Source organism: Pinus tabuliformis, chromosome 7 (assembly GCF_031772625.1).
Source record: "Pinus tabuliformis cultivar Carrire ecotype Pingquan chromosome 7, CPIR1, whole genome shotgun sequence".
In the NCBI taxonomy this organism is placed as follows: Eukaryota; Viridiplantae; Streptophyta; class Pinopsida; order Pinales; family Pinaceae; genus Pinus; species Pinus tabuliformis.
Window position 1 is genome coordinate 1,444,653,836 of NC_142293.1, and position 7,629 is coordinate 1,444,661,464.

Below are 7,629 nucleotides of genomic sequence, written 5' to 3' on the forward strand. Positions count from 1 at the left end.
TCGGCGGGTTTTGTGAATACTAGAGTTTAGTTATTTTGGCCACGGGTTATTTGACTGAATTGCAATTGTTCCAGTGAAGGGTTTGCATCCTCTAGAAGAGTTTGATTTGGGTGATATTGTCTGGGCTAAGTCTGGAAGGCGTGGTGATCCTGCCTGGCCTGCTAAAGTTATCGATCCTATCCACTGTCAAAGGCTCACCTCTGCTGTAACGTATCAAGGATATTAAGCCAAGATAACATAAAACAAAAAGCAAAATAACCATGTAACCGATAGAAAGAGTTGCAGCATCAGAAACCCGCAACGAAGCAAGCAAAGCTTCTGTCAATACGTCCACAGATCCTCCAGATTTAGTAACAGTTGAACCATCATCAGAGTGAAACACACCAGTGCTCATATTCCCGTGAAGTAGCTCCTGATCAGGGCACTTGCTGTCAAGACTATTCTTTAAAGTAATGTCAGAGAGAGCCAAATCTGACCCTGATAAAGACATATCCTTTTCAGAGACAAGTTTCATTGCTTGCCAGATAGCGCTCTCCCAGTGCAAATCAGAAGAGGACAGCGACCCATGCATATCTTTGAGTAATGTGTAAGCAGATGCGCATAGTAAGGAGATTGCCAGTTGCTGAGTTACAAGGAATTCGGGAGTATGGTTTATTGAACAGATTACATAGTATCCAATGACACCAAAGATGGATTATAAGACCATTTGCATTTAAAAAATTAAATTTTCATTCAAATGACAAATGTAAAATAGGGAACCACGCTTAAATTTGAAAGAAGGCATCGATCATAAGCAGAAAAATAGGACTTAAAGCCTATTTTTATTTTTTCTGTTGCGATTTGAAGGAGTGACACCTGTAATGCCACCTATTCACTAGATTCAACAGATTTGAGGGGAAGGAGCGCTATACTCTCTTCAGGAAGCGCTGATTGTTTTTTTTTAGTTTCATTTATTAATAATGAAAAAACAAATCCCTGGTCTTGGGGGTCGATTTGTTTTTTCCATTAGCAGCATGTATTTATTGTATTAAGAAATTCATTTGTAACAGTGAGTGAGAGAAGGGAGTTTTTCTGAGCGTTGGGAGCTGCTGGAGAAGCAGAGAGCTTTTTATTGTACAGTTTTATGACAGAGAATTTAATGGAATTTCACAGCTCTGTTTGCTGAGATTCATGTGGTATGTTGATTTAGCATAAGTTTTTCCCTTTGTCTCATATGTAATCAGTTATGTTCCATTTCATTTCATGACCCTTTCAAGCTGAACAAATGAAGTGATTAGGTAGGAATTCATAGTATTATATGCTCCTCCTATAAGTTTGTTCGCATTCGATGTTTTCTACTGTTTAAGGAGGATTCAGAGTTATTGTCTGCCCTCCTTAACTCCTCACCAGTCTTGCCATCCCGTTTGAAACTAGATTTGGTGTTAAATTGCATGCCTACCTTGCCTCAGTTGATACCTGTGTAGTCATTATATTTCTCTGTTTGAAGCTGTGATTTTCCCCATGCAGCCCAGAAAAGCCCCGTCATTCCATTAAAAAACCAAAAATCATTAAATCAAACCCCCTATCAATTTACTAGCCTAAAATCCTTATTCTTAATTGGTCAGCCTAATCATATTGAAAGATCTATCGAATCTGACCCGAGAGAGCCTTCTCATACCTCGTAGGGCTAGCTACGAGGTGAAATGGTTTGATGTAGCCTTGAAGGTTTACCTTCCTCAGCCTAGGGTGAAATCTCAAGCGCTAACAATACCCAATGCATATTATTTCATTTTATTTATCAATCAACGACAAAAATTTATAATAATTTATAATAAACGTATTTACATTTGAAAAAAAATAGACAATAATGGTAGCATTAGTATCGTTAAACATTGCGGTCAACTTTACTAATCTTCACAAAATAATCTAAAGAATATTTTCTCAGAACCAATAAAAAATTGAAGTATCGGATGAAGAAAAATATTGTGCTCAAGATAATGTCCACTAATTAAAGTATACATTTTCTCAAGAGTAATTGTTACAAATATAAATTACCTAAAATAAAATGAATATAGATAATATAAATAATAAATAATCAAATATTGACTATGTTAAATAGTCATTAAGTTAAGTGAAAAGGCATGTCTAAAAGACATGCCCAGTCACGAAAGGACACCTACTTAGGTATATATATGTGGGTATTCATTGTAACAATCATCACTTGTATATATATATATATTATTACAAATACCTGTCGTGTATTTTTACATTCAAGCCAACAAGTCAACAGGTTTTGTTGCTTCAGTGGTATTAGAGCCATGGTGCACAATATAATCATGTGAGTCTTTGAAGTTTGTTCACCGCAAAATATGCCATTACATTCATGTCCTAAATTCATGGAGTAGTTTAGTAAAATTAAAGAAGCATTTCAATGTTTAGAAAAATCATATGTAGAAGTTAAAGCATGTCAAAAGGAAATCGATAATAAGGAATATAATTGTGAAAATGAAGAAACAAAACAAGGTGAAGCAGGAGAAGAAGATTTTGATCAAAATGATGATAATGAAAATGAAGGTATAATAGATCATGATGAAAATGATATCGATCAAGATGAGGATCCAGATGAAGATGATGTGGATGAGAACTATCTTGAGAAACAAGAAGATAAACAATATCATAACAATGAGGAAAATGCTAAAGAAGATAATGATGATTATGAATATTGAAAACTTTAAGTCATGAGGAATCTATATTTCCAAAAGGATCTACAAAAAACACATTGGCTAAAGATTTAAAAAAAATTGCAATTTGCTGCCTACTAGCAAATTTATTCAGCCTAAAGAATCTATGCAAATAGAATCTGCGAAGTCTTAGAATGATTCAGATGATGATGTTCCCTTGTGTATGTGGTTTCAGGTAAAACAATCGACAAAACCACCCAGTGAAGGTTTCCCTATGTGTGGTGTTGACTCCGAGAATGAGAAGCCTTTAGCGTTAAGACATAAACCAAAATCTCCCAGTGGAAGTTCCCCCATGGATAGTGACAAATTTGAAGATGAGAAACCTTTATCAACAAGAGACAATCTAAAACAAGCCAATAAAGGGTCCCTTATGGATAGTGATGTAAATAATGTAGCATTAAAGAACAAACCCAATGGATTGGTTAAGAAAGACATAAATGGAAAAACTCAATTTGTTAAAATTGAAATTAATTCGAAGAAGAGACCTTCAGATCAGGGGGATAACAATCTAAGCTCTTCAGTCACCCAAAAGGCCAAGCCATCAGGGGTATCACCAGAGGCCAAAGTGAAAGAAGAACCAGAGGTTGATGGATATATTGACGCAGAGAGGATGACGATAAAGGTAAGCAGGAAGATACATTGAGGCGATGGAAGGTAGATCAACTACCGAGAATTCAGAGATAAATATATGAAGACCAATGAACTAGTCCTCCTCACCGGCCTCGTGGATGATTGGAGGTCTTGCTGCGATTGGGTTTCTCCTGATGGCCAACCCAATCTCTCATTCTTCTCCCTAAATTTTTCCAAATCCCGAGTTCAAGTTGCAGATTGTGACAAGAAATAATTCACGGACCAGAAGAGACTGGAGACGACTGTTGCTAAATACATCGAATACTGATATAATCTCAATTGCATATTTTATGACACGAACTGTGATGGGAATAAAAATTACTCATCATTTCTTTAAGGATTGGCATTTTGTAAAGGAATATCCTGATTGCAATGCTTACACTACTTCAACAATTTTCTTAGATGATTGGATCAACTTATACCTTGATTCTTATAGCATCCATGGCATTCAAGGTGTTGATGAAAGTTGCGAATGTGACGTGTCATGCTCAGATTATCGCTTTGTATATATGGGCCCAAAAGGTACTTGGACTCCATTACATGCAAATTTCTTCAGGTCATATAGTTGGTTTGCAAATTATTATTGCAAAAAAGTTTGGCATGTTCCTTCACCCTCCCAACCACACCTTTTGTATGATAGATACATGAAGCACATTGTATATGATATTTATTTAGATGTCTCAGCAACACAGTTCCCTAGATTTTCCGAGACATATTGGTTGGAGTGTATCCAAGAAAGGAATGAAATTATCTTCGTACAGAGTGGTTGGTTTCATCAAGAAAAAAATGTAGAGGACACTATTTCAATAAACCACAAATGGTTCAACGCTTGCAACATTTCATGGGTGTGGAACCGCCTTGTAAAGGACTACAACGAAACACAAGAATATAGTGAAGACATAAGAAGTGTAGTTGATGACTTTGAAGGCCTTTGTCAACGCAATTCGGTAGCTAATACAAGGATGAACCTTGATGTCTTTTTTGTCGTTATTAGTCGTATGGCTCTTATAAATTTTACCTAGCTCATTGATATCATGCATTCATGGGAAGGAAGATTTATAGATTACTCACATACGTTGGAAAGACATAACCAAATACATAGAAGAAGAGAATTCCCACCGCGCTTCCATCAAAGAGAAGACAACGCTCGACACTACGATAAGAGACAATTCCCACTGCGCTGCTTATGGCGAAAAATTCTCCCTGCACTATTTTGGAACTCCTTCCCTTGTCCATGCATCCTCAACATTCTCATCACCACCATCACACCCTACCTTCTTGTTGCCCAACAAACCAATACACGGTTAAAAAAAAATAGTCGTCTTTCCCTTGCCATCAAGCATCGTAACCGAGGTCACAGGGTCAATAGGTGTGAAAGGTGACCCCTAGCGGCAATTTGTACAGGCTCCGTGACGTAAAGGGATGGTCGGTATATATGTATTTCGATACACTGTAATTAATATATAGTCGAGTAATGATTCGTACGTGGAGCAGTGTGTATAATTGGTAATAGAAATATACATTACGTGAATAGTATATAGTCGGGTTATGTTGATATGGTCGATACACACACACACACACACACATATATATATTATTTAAAAAAATATATATCCAATAACCCTAGATTCAAGACAGTGTTACCAAACGAATTATGCAGGCAGAGGTGCCAATGGCATCGAATTACATATGCCGAGATGACAAATGCAAACTGAAGGAAATTGTCGACAATAAGCTTTCGAAGGAAGGGGCAATGTTACAAATATAAATTACCTAAAATAAAATGAATATAAATAATGTAAATAATAAATAATCAAATATTGATTATGTTAAATAGTCATTAAGTTAAGTGAAAAGGCATGTCTAAAATACATGCCCAGTCACGAAAGGACACCTGCTTAGGTATATATATGTGGGTTCTCATTGTAACATTCATCTCTTGTACATATGTATATATAATAAATTATTATTGCAAATACCTCTCGTCTACTTTTACATTCAAGCCAACAAGCCTACAAGTTTTGTTGCTTCAGTAATAAAAAATAAACGTAACATATTTTTATTAATTGACAATTGTACATATACATCGACAAATGCACAACATATAATTTATTTATTTTTAATTATAGTGTATTTTTTAATGAATATATTTTATTTAATGGAACCAATGAATGTGATTTAATGAAATCAAATCAAATTAAAAAACTAATTCCGCCTCTCGCTTACATGCATTTAGACAATCATAGTAAATTAAGCAAACGAATGATACAAGATTAAAACATAATTGATAATTCTTAGCATTGAACATCAATGATAAACTATTGAAAAACAAATTTTGAATTAAGGAAACTTTTAGTCAAAGGAAGTCTGACATCTACATTGATTTCAAATTGTTATTATTAGAAATGAAGTAGCTCCAAGAAAAAATGACATGTGTTGACATACTCATTATCTAACTTAACAATTAAATTAAATCTTATATGCAATGATAGACAATGGATCTCACTGTTGGTGGCGTTGTTTCCCTTGTTGCACACCACTAATAATCAATTCTAATTTTGTATGGAAGTTGTTTCGAAATAATAGAAAACTTAATTAAGAAAAAAATATAATGAAAAATAAAAAGTAAATGCTTTGATAATGAATAAATAATTAAAAATTAAAATTTGAATTAATGATACGTAAGAATTTTACTAAATTTGGATTTATATAACATAATACGTCATTAAATTTAAGCTTTAAGTCTTTGGATTTACATAATATAATAGATTACAAAATTTAAGCTTAACATATAAGTTAATTAAAAAATTAATTTAATGAAATTGACTATTTGGAAGTTATCATTTTGGAATTTATTAAAAATAAATAAATAAATAAGGACAAACCCAAATAAGGACAACTCCCCTAATCCTCCATCACAAACCCAAATAAGGACAACTCCATAGTGATGAAGACTATCTTGCCAGGGCATCCCCCAAAGCCATCATCTACCAATCCTCGTCTAGTCCCTGGTCAGAACAATAGAAAGGAGGGCCCTCCTCGACTCATAGTGATAATCTTAACAATCCCTAGTCTTTCCTCCTGAAGGAGATGCCATCCTATCACTATCATCTCTATGATCCTTCCAAAATAAGGCAGTCCATTGACCCAATGGATCCCTGGATCCCATATCCATATTGGAAGCCCATCACTCCCCATTCCTACTCCCTACCACTAAGTAGTGCCAATGGCCTCCAAGAACCACATTTACCAATTGTCCTGCGATACTAGCGCAGTGCCTTAAGTCATCAATGATTCACTACAGGGAAAATTTCTCTCCTTGCAACTGAAACCCAATGGAAGACCTGTGTGATCTTCCCCTGTAGAGACCAGCTCATCCTTAAAGTTGGATGAATTGCTAAGTCCTTACATGTCTATATTCGGTGTTAATCGCAAAAATAAACTGACATGTTGACGTTGTGACTCCCCAGTGATAACCGATTGTCCATCATGCTCATATTGGGCCCTCCCTTTCTGTATCTTTCAACCACCATATAGGTAATGACCAAAGATATGCCCAACCTAAGAGGACAACTCAACAATGCCTCAGTCTCCCACCCCATGGCTAGCCTCGATCCTAAGCAACAACAGGGAATACCGACCTCACCATGTGGTGAAAGTCTCAATGATCTCCCATGTGTTAAAGCAAGAATGAGCTAGATCACTCTCTATCAGGATCCTACTTATCTCAAAGTAGAGTGACCCACTCATCAACTGAACCTTTGGTTACCATAGCCAAGTCTGCGGTGGCATAGTTCTGACCACTGTTGCAATCCATCTGTGCCTCGTCTTTGATCCCTGCTGGTGTAGGCTCCATATATCAAGGAACAATCTGGTGTATACCCCATGGCCCTGCTCTTTCCTGGTCACATGACGAACTCTACCATCCCATATGCAGATGGTGTTCCCAAAAACTGTTATAAGCCTATGTGCCCTCCTACATAAAAGGTATATCATCCCCTGCACCACATGCCCCTGAAATTCTTCAGAATGCCCTATTGAAGGTGTGTCATACAAGTCCTCCATAATCATATCCTCAAGTGGGAACTTGGGGGAAAAGCATATGCTACCTCTGCAGTAGCCCATGTCATCCTTGTGCCTACACCTACTAACTCGCGCATAGTCTGTCTACCCAAATAGTAAAACTCCTCTCTTGTCCATGATACTTTGGGTCACATCCAACTGCCTCAAGTGAACCTCTCGTGCCCTGCTACTTGTGATGATGGAATCAAGGGATAAC

The 7,629-nt window shown here is 36.3% G+C and overlaps 1 pseudogene; it reads left to right on the plus strand.

Moving 5' to 3' along the window:
- Nucleotides 1-3,330: 3,330 nt before the first annotated feature.
- On the plus strand, nucleotides 3,331-4,372 carry LOC149253121 (arginine-specific demethylase JMJ20 pseudogene; annotated as a pseudogene).
- The last annotated feature ends 3,257 nt before the right edge of the window (nucleotides 4,373-7,629 follow it).